Source organism: Mercenaria mercenaria, chromosome 6 (assembly GCF_021730395.1).
Source record: "Mercenaria mercenaria strain notata chromosome 6, MADL_Memer_1, whole genome shotgun sequence".
Classification (NCBI taxonomy): Eukaryota; Metazoa; Mollusca; class Bivalvia; order Venerida; family Veneridae; genus Mercenaria; species Mercenaria mercenaria.
The window spans coordinates 75,004,844-75,023,055 of record NC_069366.1 but is presented as its reverse complement, the minus strand read 5'-3'; the positions used below and the strand labels follow the sequence as shown (position 1 = coordinate 75,023,055).

The 18,212-nt window shown below is 38.8% G+C and overlaps 1 long non-coding RNA gene across 1 annotated transcript; it reads left to right on the top strand.

Moving 5' to 3' along the window:
• The first annotated feature begins 3,835 nt into the window (after positions 1-3,835).
• Positions 3,836-16,324, top strand: LOC123550012 (uncharacterized). Its single transcript, XR_006686153.2, has 3 exons — positions 3,836-4,208; positions 15,254-15,374; positions 16,011-16,324. It is a non-coding gene; the product is annotated as an uncharacterized LOC123550012 (long non-coding RNA).
• Positions 16,325-18,212: the final 1,888 nt, after the last annotated feature.

Here is an 18,212-nt window from a genome sequence, read left to right as displayed (position 1 = left end):
TCTCACGTGCTTCTCCCCCATTCCTACCATTTCCCCTGTTAAACTCCTGACACCATTTCCCTGCGAATTTACGTTTCTTATTGTCTCTACTCATGTACTTCTCATTTCTCCTATTTCCAGTGCCTGTGTTGCTTCTTCCATAGTCCCTTTCCCGTTCTTGCCTATGATCTATAAATACTGGCCCTTTTCTGTTCTCCTTGTGCTCGCCCCTTGTCTTGGTCTTCTCAAACTTCCTCTTTTCTCGCTTTAACTCTGCCGCTTCGCTTCTGAGCTGATCAACGGTCGCCTGTTACTTATTAATGAGAGCAGCATTTGCAATCACCTGTTGCCCAATAATGTTCCCGGTCTTCCTGATCATGTCGCCCAGTATATCAGTAAATCTCTTCTCTCGCACCCCTGCAGAAGAGACATTAGATGTAGAGTCGGACTCATCCCTGTCAAAAGACGATGACGATGAGTCTGACCTATACGATTTAAGCGCAAGTCTCAGGCGTTTGGCTGCTCTGGTCTGCTGCTTTTCTCCCCTCGCTCTCTTCTTAAAATTCTGCTCTATCTCAACCCCTCGTTTTGCAGGTTCAGCCGTCTCTGCCGTTTCCTCGACGTTTCTGGCCCGTTCTGTCTCTTCCTGCTCAATGCGTCGCTCTTGCTGTACTATCAACTTATCAACCTCTTCTCCCATATGACCACTCTCTGGAATCCCTGCCACGTTCTGCTCCTCTACGACCTCCTCCTCTCTCACATTATCACCAGTCTTTCTTACCTTCCTCAAATCCAAAGGTTCGTCCAATGGTGTTGCGATATATGTCTCAGCGATCTCTGTCGCAGCATCCTCTATCCTCCCTGCCTTTTCGATAGCAATGTAATTCTCAATTATAATCCTTAGGTCCTTCGCCGCTTGCTCGCCCTCCATGTGCATGCTCTCTTAGGATCCTCTGGTCTAGTCCAGAGGGTCCTGTCCCCAACTAGCTAGCCATCCCTATTTCGGCCTCTCGCACCGCCTCCTGCACAATGTCTATCTTGGGAGAAACCTTGTCACGCCTAAACAGCCACCAGTTCATGCTGTCAGTCTTTGACAATAACTCAATGTCTTGGCTTCCTATTATGTGGGGGTTTGGGTTACTTACAAGGAATGGCCTGGATTGCGTAATTCCCTTCTCAAACATAACATTCCTGTGCCTGGTGTAAGTAGTCACATGTTTAAATTGTTCCTACAGCGGAACAGACACAGTCGGGTCTCCCTATCTTGCTGACATTTTAGCAGCTTGCAGATTGCAGTCTGCAATTTTTTCCCTAAACTGCAGACTTTTTTGCAGACTGCAGTCTGCAAGCAGATAAGATTATATAGGGCAAATAATGTTAATTTCCTAAACTGCAGACTATTTCTGCAGACTCTGATTGCAGACTAGTGTAATTATATAAGAGATACCCCCTGTTGGGCATTATTTAGTAGGCTCATTATCTTATTTAACACCTAGTGTGTTCTTCCTCACTAAAAAAATGCTGAGTAAAACATGATTGTTTGAATCAGTTTCATATATACATGTATAAATATATACGCATCATAATCCAAGTTTTCTAGAGTTAAAGAAAATGAAAATTAAAAATAAATAGCAATATTAAACATAATAAGTTTCTATAGATTGTCATTAACTTTCATAATTTATGTCATTAAAATAGATTGCATGGATCTATTTTATATAAATCAAATTATTTGCTCTAGACATAACCTAGCAAAAAAAAAAATATTACTGTCTTTTTATTTTATCCCGGGTAGATATATTTAAAGTCAATTAAACAGTTTCAGTTAAATTAAAACAAGAAGCTGCGTTCAATAAACGCTTGATGCCCCAGGTGGCATCCTTGTCGATACAAAGCAACCTAAGTCCAAAACGAGGTCAAGTTCAAGGTCAAACTGAGGTCAGGTGATGTGTGAAGATGAGGAATGGTCACAGGTTACATCTGCATTAGTATCAAGTCATTCTAGTAAGGGGTATTGATGCTAGACAAAACGGTCCCATTTGGTTAACCAAGAGATGGCCCATATAAAGCAACATAAGTCCAAAATGAGATCAAGGTCAAACTGAGGTCAGGTGATGTGTGAAGATGAGGAATGGTCACAGGTTACATCTGCATTAGTATCTCGTCATTCTAGTAAGGGGTATTGATGCTAGACGAAACGGTCCCAATTGGTTTACCAAGAGATGGCCCATATAAAGCAACCTAAGTCCAAAATTAGGTCAAGGTCAATGTCAAGGTCAAACTGAGGTCAGGTAATGTGTGAAGATGAAGAATGGTCACAGGTTACATCTGCATTAGTATCAAGTCATTCTAGTAAGGGGTATTGATGCTAGACGAAACGGTTCCATTTGGTTAACCTCGTACGGACGGACGGACAATCATTATATGCCTTCCGCATCAGTAGATGCCGGGGGCAGAAAAAACCAATTAATATGATATAATAGGAAATAATAACAAGAGTGCCAGACTGTCACAAAATATGCCTGTCATCGAACTTGACCTAATTCAAGAGCCATAATTCAAGATTGCCTGAGGCGATTTGGGTGGTTATTGAACTTGGCTGAAATATTATGCCCAAGTTTGGTGAAGATCAGATGAAACTGTTCGACTTAAGAGAGCGAACAAAGCTAAATTCGCATTTTTTCGAGTAATTCAAAGGATCCAAGAGTGCCTTGGGTTTGATGTGTAAATTCTCAATCCAGTAAAAGCAACTGTTACTGAGATATGAGCTTGCATGCAAAACTTTAAAACAAGGTGTGATGCAGACGCTGCCGCCCATGCCTGGTTAAGTAGAATATCTCCGATTATTCTTCAAATAGTCAGGCTAGGAAGTGGCATCACTTATATTCAGACAATATATGCATTCTGTGTCTTTCAGCACCAGCGTCATAAAAATCTTTGATTTTAACTCATTCAGTCAGACTTCGAAATATGATTATTGATTTCATTATAATTCAGCTTTAGAATAGATAGACTTTGCAATTGATAGTATCTTATAAATCTTACAATGGTCTTGCAGTTACGGTTTAAAATTTATGTATATGCAAGAATGAGACTTTAATACAATTAATATAAATATATATATACATATACAATTAATACAGTAATAGGGATGTAAATGGTATATACTTATATACTTACTGTTCACATCTACTTATCAGATGATTTATTGGCTTTAGCAATTATTGAGTAATTAATTGTGGCTAATTGATATTTGGTGCTAACTAAGTAATTAATTGTGGCTAACTGATATTTGGTGCTAACTGAGTAATTAATTGTGGCTAACTGATATTTGGTGCTAACTGAGTACTTAATTGAGGCTAACTGATATGATATCATGGTGTGAGACTGCAAATTACAGGATTCTTTCTTTACGTAAATACATTAAAAAAATCAAATTTACAAAATAAGTTTTAAATACTGTCGCAGGGTCATTTGTCTGTATATATCCTATATGAATTACTATCAAGCTTTTTCTCATTTTTCCTATATTTCGTTCCTATAATTCCATTTCATATCCATTATACATCCACATAAATATCATTTTCTGATATCATTAACTAACATGTTGTTTAACCACAGTGACGGGCCTCAATTTGAATGTATTGATATCACCGCCAATTTCCGCCACGCATGCGCACAGCCAGAATAGATTTTGAAGTGAAGACTTGAATCTTTGTCTCTCTTGGTAAAATATTACATTTGCTGTCTGCGTGTGTCTTTCAGTCCACAGAAATCCCAGAAGAGAACACACGTTACATTTTACATGAAGGGTGACAAATTGGTGGCCAGTGTGACTTTTGGGCGACAGTTTTGTGGACGAATGGTCGGCATTTTTTCGTACCAACTCATGACGTCAGAGGGGCAACCCAGTATCAGCCAATGGATACGCCGTAATTGGTGGACCACAATAGTGCATACATCACTGGATAACTACACGCTTTAACGGGATACCCTAAGTACATGTATCATGGCCGTGTGTTTTGTATATAATGTTTATTCATCAGAAATATACATTCATCCATGGAATATTTAGTTAATACCGGTGTACACCGTGTTACTACCATACCCAGCTCTTTTGAGGACATTCAGTTTATAGAATTTGGCAGTTCCTGTTGGAGCGTTGCTAGTAGCTTCGTGAAGTGTTAGATGTTCTCGCAACAACTGACTGTCATAATAATGTTTCAGTTGTAAGTGATTACAATAGTGATACTACATCCCATGATAACTGACTTTCATAGTGATACTACATCCCATGACGACCGACTTACATAGTGATACTACGTCCCATGACAACTGACTTACATAGTGATACTACATCCCATGGCAACTGACTTGTAAACATAGTGATACAACAACCCATGGCAACTGACTTACATAGTGATACTACATCCCAAGACAACTGACTTACAAAGTGATACTACATCCCATGGCAACTGACTTACATAGCGATACTACATCCCATGGCGACTGACTTACCTAGCGATACTACATCCCATGACGACTGATTTACATAGTGATACTACATCCCATGACAACTGACTTTTATAGTGAAACTACGTCCCATGGCAACTGACTTACATAGTGATACAACATCCCATGACAACTGACTTTTATAGTGAAACTACGTCCCATGGCAACTGACTTACATAGTGATACTACATCCCATGACAACTGACTTTTATAGTGAAACTACGTCCCATGGCAACTGACTTACATAGTGATACAACATCCCATGACAACTGACTTTTATAGTGAAACTACATCCCATGACGACTGATTTACATAGTGATACTACATCCCATGACAACTGACTTTTATAGTGAAACTACGTCCCATGGCAACTGACTTACATAGTGATACAACATCCCATGACAACTGACTTTTATAGTGAAACTACGTCCCATGGCAACTGACTTACATAGTGATACAACATCCCATGGCAACTGACTTACATAGTGATACTACATACCATGACGACTGACTTACATAGTGATACTACATCCCATGACGACTGACTTACATAGTGATACTACATACCATGACGACTGACTTACATAGTGATACTACATCCCATGACGACCGACTCACATAGTGATATTACATCCCATGACGACCGACTTACATAGTGATACTACATCCCATGGCATCTGACTTACATAGTGACACTTCATCCCATGAGGACTGATTTACATAGTGATACTACATCCCATCACAACTGACTTACATGGTGATACTACATCCCATGACGACTGACTTACATAATGATACTACATCCCATGACGACAGACTTACATAGTGATACTACATCCCATGACAACTGACTTTTATAGTGAAACTACGTCCCATGGCAACTGACTTACATAGTGATACAACATCCCATGGCAACTGACTTTTATAGTGAAACTACATCCCATGATGACTGACTTACATAGTGATACTACATCCCATGACAACTGACTTTTATAGTGAAACTACGTCCCATGGCAACTGACTTACATAGTGATACAACATCCCATGGCAACTGACTTACATAGTGATACTACATACCATGACGACTGACTTACATAGTGATACTACATACCATGACGACTGACTTACATAGTGATACTACATCCCATGACGACCGACTTACATAGTGATACTACATCCCATGACGAACGACTTACATAGTGATACTACATCCCATGGCATCTGACTTACATAGTGACACTTCATCCCATGATGACTGATTTACATAGTGATACTACATCCCATGACGACCGACTTATATAGTGATACTACATCCCATGACGAACGACTTACATAGTGATACTACATCCCATGGCATCTGACTTACATAGTGACACTTCATCCCATGATGACTGATTTACATAGTGATACTACATCCCATGACAACTGACTTACATAGTGATACTACATCCCATGACGACTGACTTACATAATGATACTACATCCCAGGACGACAAACTTACATAGTGATACTACATCCCATGACGACTGACTTACATAGTGATTCTACATCCCATGACGACTGACTTACATAGTGATTCTACATATGATGACGACTGACTTACATAGTGATACTACATACCATGACGACTGACTTACATAGTGATACTATATCCCATGACGACTGCCTTACATAGTGATACTACATCCCATGGCATCTGACATACATAGTGATACTACATCCCATGACGACTGACTTACATAGTGATACTACATCCCATGCCCAATGATTTACATAGTGATACTACATACCATGACGACTGACTTACATAGTGATACTACATATCATGACGACTGACTTACATAGTGATACTACATCCCATGACGACCGACTTACATAGTGATACTACATCCCATGACGACCGACTTACATAGTGATACTACATCCCATGACAACTGACTTTTATAGTGAAACTACGTCCCATGGCAACTGACTTACATAGTGATACAACATCCCAAGGCAACTGACTTTTATAGTGAAACTACGTCCCATGACAACTGACTTACATAGTGATACTACATCCCATGCCAACTGACTTTTATAGTGAAACTACGTCCCATGGCAACTGACTTACATAGTGATACAACATCCCATGGCGACTAACTTACATAGTGATACTACATACCATGACGACGACTTAATAGTGATACTACACCCAATTCGACGCATGCGACTACAAAGTGATACTAATACATGACGATCTTGACTCTACATAGTGAAATATACATTCCCTGACGACCGTGTCTAGTACACCCAGTAGAACCATTACATCTCATGAACGGCCGACATTGATAGTGTACTACAGTCCCTGTGGCATGTCGACTTACATAGAGTACAACAGTTCACCCATGGATACGCGTATTTACATAGTGATACTACATCCATACAACTGACTTACATAGTATACATATCATGCCTGAGATGACTTGAATAATGTTATACATCAAATTCAATGACGAGGAAATTACATAGTGATACTATACATACCCAGACCTTGACTTACTATAGAATTTGCATCCTGTGACGACGACTAACTGATGATTTCTACATAGTCATGACGGACGTGACTTACATAGTGATACTACATACCATGACTAACTGACTTACATAGTGATACTACATCCCATGACGACTGCCTTACATAGTGATTACTATCCCATGGCAATCTGACTTACATAGTGATACTACATACTATGACAACTGATCGTAACATAGTGATACTAAATCCCATGGCAATTGACTTTCATAGTGATACTACATCCCATAACAACTGACTTTCATAGGATACTACATCCCATGGCAACTGACATACATAGTGATACTACATTCCATGGCAACTGACTTACATAGGATACTACATCCCATGCCGATGATTTACATAGTGATACTACATCCCATGACGACCGACTTACATAGTGAACTACTCCATGGCAACGACTTACATGTGATACTACATCCCATGACAACTGACTTTCATAGTGAAACTACTCCCATGGCAACTGACTTACATAGTGATATACATCCCATCACAACTGACTTCATAGTGAACTACGTCCCATGGCATCTGACTTACATATTGACACTTATCCCATGGCAACTGACTTTATAATGATACTACATCCCATGGCATCTATTACATAGTGACACTACATCAAATGGCTAATGAACTACCATGGTGATACTATCCATGGCATCTGACTATACATAGTGATAACTATCCCATGGCAACTGACTTACATAGTGATACACATCCCATGACGACTGAGTTACATAGTGATACTACATACCATGACGAACGACTAACATAGTGATACTACATCCCATGGCAACTGACTTTCATAGTGATACTACATCCCATGGCAACTAAGTTACATAGTGATACTACATCCCATGACGACCGACTTACATAGTGATACTACATCCCATGACGAACGACTTACACATGTGATACTACATCCCATGGCAATCTGACTTACATAGTGATACTACATACTATCACGATGACTACATAGTGATACTACATCCCAGACACTGACTGATTTCATAGTGATACTACATCCCATAGCAACTAACTTTCATAGAGATGCTACATCCCATGGCGAACTGACTTACATAGTGATACTACATCCCATGAGCTACTGACTTACATAGTGAACTATCCATCCCACTGAGACTATACATAGTGATACTACATCCTATGACGACTGACTTACATAGTGATACTGCACCCATGACGAACGACTTACATAGTGATACTACATCCCAGACAATGACTTTCATAGTGATACTACATCCCATGCAACTGACTTACATAGTGAATCTTCATCCCATGGCAACTGACTTACATATGATCTACTATCCATGGCATCAACTTACATAGTGAACTACTACCATGCACTTGACGTACATAGTGATACTACATCCCATGGCATCTGCCTTACATAGTGATACTACATCCCATGGCAACTGACCTACAAGTGATACTACATCCCATGACAACTGACTTACATAGTGATACTAACATCCCATGCCAATGACTTTTATAGTGAAACTACTCCCATGGCAACTGACTTTTATAGTGAAACTACTCCATGGCACTGACTTACATAGTGATACAACATCCCATGACAACTGACTTTTATAGTGAAACTACGTCCCATGGCAACTGACTTACATAGTGATACTACATCCCATGACAACTGACTTTTATAGTGAAACTACGTCCCATGGCAACTGACTTACATAGTGATACAACATCCCATGACAACTGACTTTTATAGTGAAACTACATCCCATGACGACTGATTTACATAGTGATACTACATCCCATGACAACTGACTTTTATAGTGAAACTACGTCCCATGGCAACTGACTTACATAGTGATACAACATCCCATGACAACTGACTTTTATAGTGAAACTACGTCCCATGGCAACTGACTTACATAGTGATACAACATCCCATGGCAACTGACTTACATAGTGATACTACATACCATGACGACTGACTTACATAGTGATACTACATCCCATGACGACTGACTTACATAGTGATACTACATACCATGACGACTGACTTACATAGTGATACTACATCCCATGACGACCGACTCACATAGTGATACTACATCCCATGACGACCGACTTACATAGTGATACTACATCCCATGGCATCTGACTTACATAGTGACACTTCATCCCATGATGACTGATTTACATAGTGATACTACATCCCATCACAACTGACTTACATGGTGATACTACATCCCATGACGACTGACTTACATAATGATACTACATCCCATGACGACAGACTTACATAGTGATACTACATCCCATGACAACTGACTTTTATAGTGAAACTACGTCCCATGGCAACTGACTTACATAGTGATACAACATCCCATGGCAACTGACTTTTATAGTGAAACTACATCCCATGATGACTGACTTACATAGTGATACTACATCCCATGACAACTGACTTTTATAGTGAAACTACGTCCCATGGCAACTGACTTACATAGTGATACAACATCCCATGGCAACTGACTTACATAGTGATACTACATACCATGACGACTGACTTACATAGTGATACTACATACCATGACGACTGACTTACATAGTGATACTACATCCCATGACGACCGACTTACATAGTGATACTACATCCCATGACGAACGACTTACATAGTGATACTACATCCCATGGCATCTGACTTACATAGTGACACTTCATCCCATGATGACTGATTTACATAGTGATACTACATCCCATGACGACCGACTTACATAGTGATACTACATCCCATGACGAACGACTTACATAGTGATACTACATCCCATGGCATCTGACTTACATAGTGACACTTCATCCCATGATGACTGATTTACATAGTGATACTACATCCCATGACAACTGACTTACATAGTGATACTACATCCCATGACGACTGACTTACATAATGATACTACATCCCGGGACGACAAACTTACATAGTGATACTACATCCCATGACGACTGACTTACATAGTGATTCTACATCCCATGACGACTGACTTACATAGTGATTCTACATATCATGACGACTGACTTACATAGTGATACTACATCCCATGACGACTGACTTACATAGTGATACTACATCCCATGACGACTGCCTTACATAGTGATACTACATCCCATGGCATCTGACATACATAGTGATACTACATCCCATGACGACTGACTTACATAGTGATACTACATCCCATGCCCAATGATTTACATAGTGATACTACATACCATGACGACTGACTTACATAGTGATACTACATATCATGACGACTGACTTACATAGTGATACTACATCCCATGACGACCGACTTACATAGTGATACTACATCCCATGACGACCGACTTACATAGTGATACTACATCCCATGACAACTGACTTTTATAGTGAAACTACGTCCCATGGCAACTGACTTACATAGTGATACAACATCCCAAGGCAACTGACTTTTATAGTGAAACTACGTCCCATGACAACTGACTTACATAGTGATACTACATCCCATGCCAACTGACTTTTATAGTGAAACTACGTCCCATGGCAACTGACTTACATAGTGATACAACATCCCATGGCGACTGACTTACATAGTGATACTACATACCATGACGACTGACTTACATAGTGATACTACATCCCATGACGACTGACTTACATAGTGATACTACATACCATGACGACTGACTTACATAGTGATACTACATCCCATGACGACCGACTTACATAGTGATACTACATCCCATGACGACCGACTTACATAGTGATACTACATCCCATGGCATCTGACTTACATAGTGACACTTCATCCCATGATGACTGATTTACATAGTGATACTACATCCCATGACAACTGACTTACATAGTGATACTACATCCCATGACGACTGACTTACATAATGATACTACATCCAATGACGACAAACTTACATAGTGATACTACATCCCATGACGACTGACTTACATAGTGATTCTACATCCCATGACGACTGACTTACATAGTGATTCTACATATCATGACGACTGACTTACATAGTGATACTACATATCATGACGACTGACTTACATAGTGATACTACATCCCAGGACGACTGCCTTACATAGTGATACTACATCCCATGGCATCTGACTTACATAGTGATACTACATACTATGACGACTGATCTACATAGTGATACTATCCCATGACAATTGACTTTCATAGTGATACTACATCCCATAACAACTGACTTTCATAGAGATGCTACATCCCATGGCAACTGACATACATAGTGATACTACATCCCATGACGACTGACTTACATAGTGATACTACATCCCATGCCCAATGATTTACATAGTGATACTACATCCCATGACGACCGACTTACATAGTGATACTACATACCATGACGAACGACTTACATAGTGATACTACATCCCATGACAACTGACTTTCATAGTGATACTACATCCCATGGCAACTGACTTACATAGTGATATGACATCCCATGACAACTGACCTACATAGTGATACTACATCCCATGGCATCTGACTTACATATTGACACTTTATCCCATGGCAACTGACTTACATAATGATACTACATCCCATGGCATCTAACTTACATAGTGACACTACATCAAATGGCAACTGACTTACATAGTGATACTACATCCCATGGCATCTGACTTACATAGTGATACTACATCCCATGGCAACTGACTTACATAGTGATACTACATCCCATGACGACTGACTTACATAGTGATACTACATACCATGACGAACGACTTACATAGTGATACTACATCCCATGACAACTGACTTTCATAGTGATACTACATCCCATGGCAACTGAGTTACATAGTGATACTACATCCCATGACGACCGACTTACATAGTGATACTACATCCCATGACAACTGACTTACACAGTGATACTACATCCCATGGCATCTGACTTACATAGTGATACTACATACTATCACGACTGACCTACATAGTGATACTACATCCCACGACAACTGACTTTCATAGTGATACTACATCCCATAGCAACTAACTTTCATAGAGATGCTACATCCCATGGCAACTGACTTACATAGTGATACTACATCCCATGACGACTGACTTACATAGTGATACTACATCCCATGCCCACTGACTTACATAGTGATACTACATCCTATGACGACTGACTTACATAGTGATACTACATACCATGACGAACGACTTACATAGTGATACTACATCCCATGACAACTGACTTTCATAGTGATACTACATCCCATGGCAACTGACTTACATAGTGACACTTCATCCCATGGCAACTGACTTACATAATGATACTACATTCCATGGCATCCAACTTACATAGTGACACTACGTCCCATGGCACTTGACGTACATAGTGATACTACATCCCATGGCATCTGACTTACATAGTGATACTACATCCCATGACAACTGACCTACAAAGTGATACTACATCCCATGACAACTGACTTACATAGTGATACAACATCCCATGACGACTGACTTACATAGTGATACTACATCCCATGACCACTGACTTACATAGTGATACTACATACCATGACGAACGACTAACATAGTGATACTACAACCATGACGACTGACTTACATAGTGATACTACATCCCATGGCATCTGACTTACATAGTGATACTACATCCCGTGACCACTGACTTACATTGTGATACTACATCCCATGACGACTGACTTTCATAGAGATACTACAACCCATGACAACTGACTTACATAGTGATACTACATCCCATGACGACTGACTTTCAAAGAGATACTACAACCCATGGCAACTGACTTACATAGTGATACTACATCCCATGGCATCTGACTTACATAGTGACACTTCATCCCATGGCAACTGATTTACATAGTGATACTACAACCCATGGCATCTAACTTAGATAGTGGCACTACATCCCATGGCAACTGACTTACATAGTGATACTACAACCCATGGCATCTGACTTACATAAAGATACTACATCCCATGGCAACTGACTTACATAATGATATTACATCCCATGACAACTGACCTACATAGTGATACTACATCCCATGACAGCTGACTTACATAATGATACTACATCCCATGACAACTGACCTACATAGTGATACTACATCTCATGACAACTGACCTACATAGTGAAACTGCATCTCATGACAACTGACTTACATAGTGAAACTGCATCCCATGACAACTGACCTACATAGTGATACTACATCCCATGACAACTGACGTACATAGTGATACTACATCCCATGACAACTGACTTACATAGTGATACTACATCCCATGACAACTGACTTACATAGTGATACTACATCCCATGACAACTGACTTACATAGTGATACTGCATCTCATGACAACTGACTTACATAGTGATACTACATCCCATGACAACTGACCTACATAGTGATACTACATCCCATGACAACTGACTTACATAGTGATACTACATCCCATGACAACTGACTTACATAGTGATACTACATCTCATGACAACTGACTTACATAGTGATACTGCATCCCATGACAACTGACTTTACATAACGATACAAATTCCCACAGTAGCTAACATATGTTGTGATGCTACATTCTATGGCAACTGACTACATTATGATTCAAATTCCCACAGTAGCTAACATACATAGTGATACATGTACTGTCAACAACTGATATACATAATTATGCATGTTTTCACAATAATTGACTTACAGAGTGATCAATACTCCAACAGCCTCTCTGGCGTACATAATCATATATTCTCGCAGCATCTGATTTACATAATGATGCATATTCTCACAGTAATTGACATTAAAAGTGAAACATACTCATACAGTAACTGATTTACAGTAACTGATACATATTCCACAATTACTTATGGTCATAATGATGCATGTACTCACATAAATTGATTTACATATAGATACAAATTCTCAAATCAACTGACTTACATAATGATCCATGTACTAACAGCTATTGATTTACATAGCGATAAATATTCCTACAGCAACTGACTTACATAGTGATACGAATTCACACAGCAACTGACTTTCATGATGATGCATGAACTCACATTAATTGGCTTACATAGTGATACGAATTCACACTGCAACTGACTTTCATGATGATGCATGAACTCACATTAATTGGCTTACATAGTGATACGAATTCACACAGCAACTGACTTTCATGATGATGCATGAACTCACATTAATTGGCTTACATAGTGATACGAATTCACACAGCAACTGACTTTCATGATGATGCATGAACTCACATTAATGGCTTACATAGTGATACGAATTCACACAGCACCTGACTTTCATGATGATGCATGAACTCACATTAATTGGCTTACATAGTGATACGAATTCACACAGCAACTGACTTTCATGATGATGCATGAACTCACATTAATTGGCTTACATAGTGATACGAATTCACACAGCAACTGACTTTCATGATGATGCATGAACTCACATTAATTGGCTTACATAGTGATACGAATTCACACAGCAACTGACTTTCATGATGATGCATGAACTCACATTAATTGGCTTACATAGTGATACAAATTCACATTACAAAAGACATACATGGTGATAAATATTCCTACTGCAACTGACATGCATAGTTATACATTTTCTCACAGTAATTGATTTACATAGTGACATAAATTTCCACTTAACTGACTTGCATAATGTGGCATGTTCTCACTGTAATTGACAAATATATTGATACATATTCCCGCAGAAATATTGTCTAATATATTGATACAAATTCACATGGCAAGTGACTGATATAGCGATACATGTCCCAAAGCAATGGAGTACAAAATACGGTGAATTTAATTTCGTCGGGACTATTTCTTGAGGATTTGACTGACAACCACATGCACGAAAACTAGTACGCCGTTAATATCAAATATTTCTCAGTAATATCCAATGACGTGTATTTAATTAGTCTTCATTTAAACAGATTAGAATTGTAAATGGTCAAAATGATATGGAACGGGTAATGTTAACTTCTTTCTCTATAATTGTTTCTGTTAATATTTATACACATTCAGACATTAGCAAAATGAAATCAGTTTTAAAAGTATCTAGGCAATAATAATTTGATATTTCAGGTGTACTTTGGAAAGGATATCGAAGATTTTGTGGACAGTCTCAAGGACAAGTATCCATATACATTCAGTGGCATACACATCACTGTAAATGGCTTCCCTACGCAGGCCAAAGGGAAAAGAAGTATGTAAAAAATATAGATACTGGACAAACGTTTTGTTGTCTTTTAGCACTAAAACTTTCTGAAAAATTTGGTTGAACGGCTAATAGTTTCAAAGATGTTAGGACAAACTTGTGTGACATATTTACAGACACATGTAAAAACAGACAGATAAACAAACAAGATTATATCAATATGACATAATTCGTTTGGTTATTTTACATATCAAACATATTAACGAATTGTTTCAATATTAAATAGAAGCGGAAAAATGTGCAGCCCGTTACTGCACTCGAACCTGCGACCTTCTGCTTGCAAGTCAGATGCTCTACCAACTGAGCTAATCGAACAATCCAGTTATATACATTATATACACACTGCAACATTCTTCTCTTTTATTTTCAAAGAAAAACTCAGATTCTTTTGTCTAACCCATCATTGCTTCAGCCTAGCTCTAAGGTTACAAGGGAAGTCACCACACTCACGACACCAGCGTTATAGGAGCGGAGAAATTTACAGCCCGATACAGGACTCGAACCTGCGACCTTCTGCTTGCAAGTCGGATGCTCTATCAACTAAGTTGATCGGACAATAGATATCATAGCCCAGTTATATACATTATATACACAATGCTACAAATGAATATTTGTATATTTCAGAACCGCCATGTGATTATACAAGATTAGTGACTTATTTGAATTGTATCAAAACCAATGGATGTACTGCAACGACAGATGACAGGGAGTTGCTAGCATGTGTGCTTTCAAACTGCGTCAATCAACTTCAAAATATATTTCAGAAAGACAGTCAGGAATGCCTGACTTGTATGGCTATGTCTACGGCTAATATCATGGAGTAAGTTATAATACCACCCAAAACTGCATGTCAAGTCTACCTATAAGAAGCGCAACGAATCTGATTAGTACAAATTAGTTTTAAAAAATCAAGTACATGTCATACATATCTTTATATAAGGTACATGAACACAGAACAGAATAGCTTTATTCTCAGTTTAGCCTGTAGCCGCTTAGCTCAATGGAGAGCGTTGTTGTACGGTTCACGGGGGCGGGGTGGGGGGGGGGGGGGGGAGAGCGTTGTTGTACGGTTCACGGGGGCGGGGCGGGGTGGGAGGGGGGGGAAAGAGCGTTGTTGTACGGTTCACGGGGGCGGAGCGGGGTGGGGGGGGGGGAAGAGCGTTGTTGTACGGTTCACGGGGCCGTGAGTTCAATCCACGAGTGAGGCGGTTTTTTTTCACCGTGACGATTTGATAAAATATGATTCATTTCGTACACCATCTTTGAATATTGTATAATAATGCTATTAGATATAAATGTATTATTTAGGAGGTTTAAGATTTACTTACAAAATGTTTACAGTATTTAAGAAAAATGACCATATAGCCAGAGAGCCAGGCTAATGCCGTGTGCATTATTTTTTGAATGGTTTGTCAATCTTTAAGGTTTATAAGGCCAACATATCCATTTAGAAAAAAGAAGATAAATAAATTAAGTTTATAAAATTAATATGTTTATATGTATAAACAGTTTTAAACATTAGGTTTTAAGTAGTACATACTGTATACATGTACAGATAAACAAACTATAAATATGTACTACAGCTCAAAATGGTATGTCATTTTATATCGAACATACTTCTACACAGACAATTAATTTAAATATTTAGTAAAATTAGATACCTTTGAGGAGAATTTCTACATTTGAAGTAAATCTTTAGTAAAAGATGGTCACTTGTGTAACATAATATTTTGTTTAATTTCATAAATAACAAGAGCTGTCGGAGGACAGCAACGCTCGACTATTCAACAGCCTTGTCAATTGAATGAATACAAAAGTTGAAAAAGGGGCATAATTTTGTAAAATGCAAAGTAGAGGTATTGAACCTCTGTACTGCATGTCATATCATGACAGTGAACAAGTGTGTGAAGTTTCAACCCTTTCCAATTTGTGGATACTGAGATACCAGCTTACATACAAAAACTTAGCAAAAAACTGCTAAGTCAAAGGGGCATAATTTTGTAAAAATGCCAAGTAGAGTTGTGGGACCTTCACAGTGCATGTTAGATCATGACAGTGAACAAGTGTGTGAAGTTTCAATCCATTCCAGTTAGTGGATACTGAGATATTACAGTGAATAAGTGTGTGAAGTTTCAATCCATTCCCACAAGTGGTTACTGAGTTACCAGCTTACATACAAAACCTTAACCAAAAATTTCTAAGTCGAAAAAGGGGCATAATTTTGTAAAAAAGCAAAATAGAGTTATGGAACCTGTGCATGTCAGTTCATCACAGTGAATAAGTGTGTGAAGTTTCAATCCATTCCCACAAGTGGTTACTGAGTTACCAGCTTACATACAAAGCCTAAACCAAAAATTTCTAAGTCGAAAAAGGGGCATAATTTTGTAAAAAAGCAAAATAGAGTTATGGAACCTGTGCAGTGTAAGTCAGTTTGTCACAGTGAATAAGTGTGTGAAGTTTAAATCCATTCCCACAAGTGGTTACTGAGATACCATCTTACATACAAAACCTTAACCAAAATCGGGATGCGGACGCGGACGCCGACGCCGACGCCGACGCCGACGCATGGGCGAGTGCAATAGCTCACTATTCTATGAATAGTCGAGCTAAAAATTACCTTAATAAAAAGCAAAAGATACATAGTTTAAAGACTTGACCAAACAAACCAATTTATTTCATAAACACAGTCTTCCGGATTTAACAGTTGGATAGTACACTCGGAATTAGTTGATTCATAAAACAAATAGCACCAGTTTTCCTGTGTAAAAGTGATGTTACATCTATATAATAAGTCTGATATAGAACTTAGTTTATCGAGATCAGGCC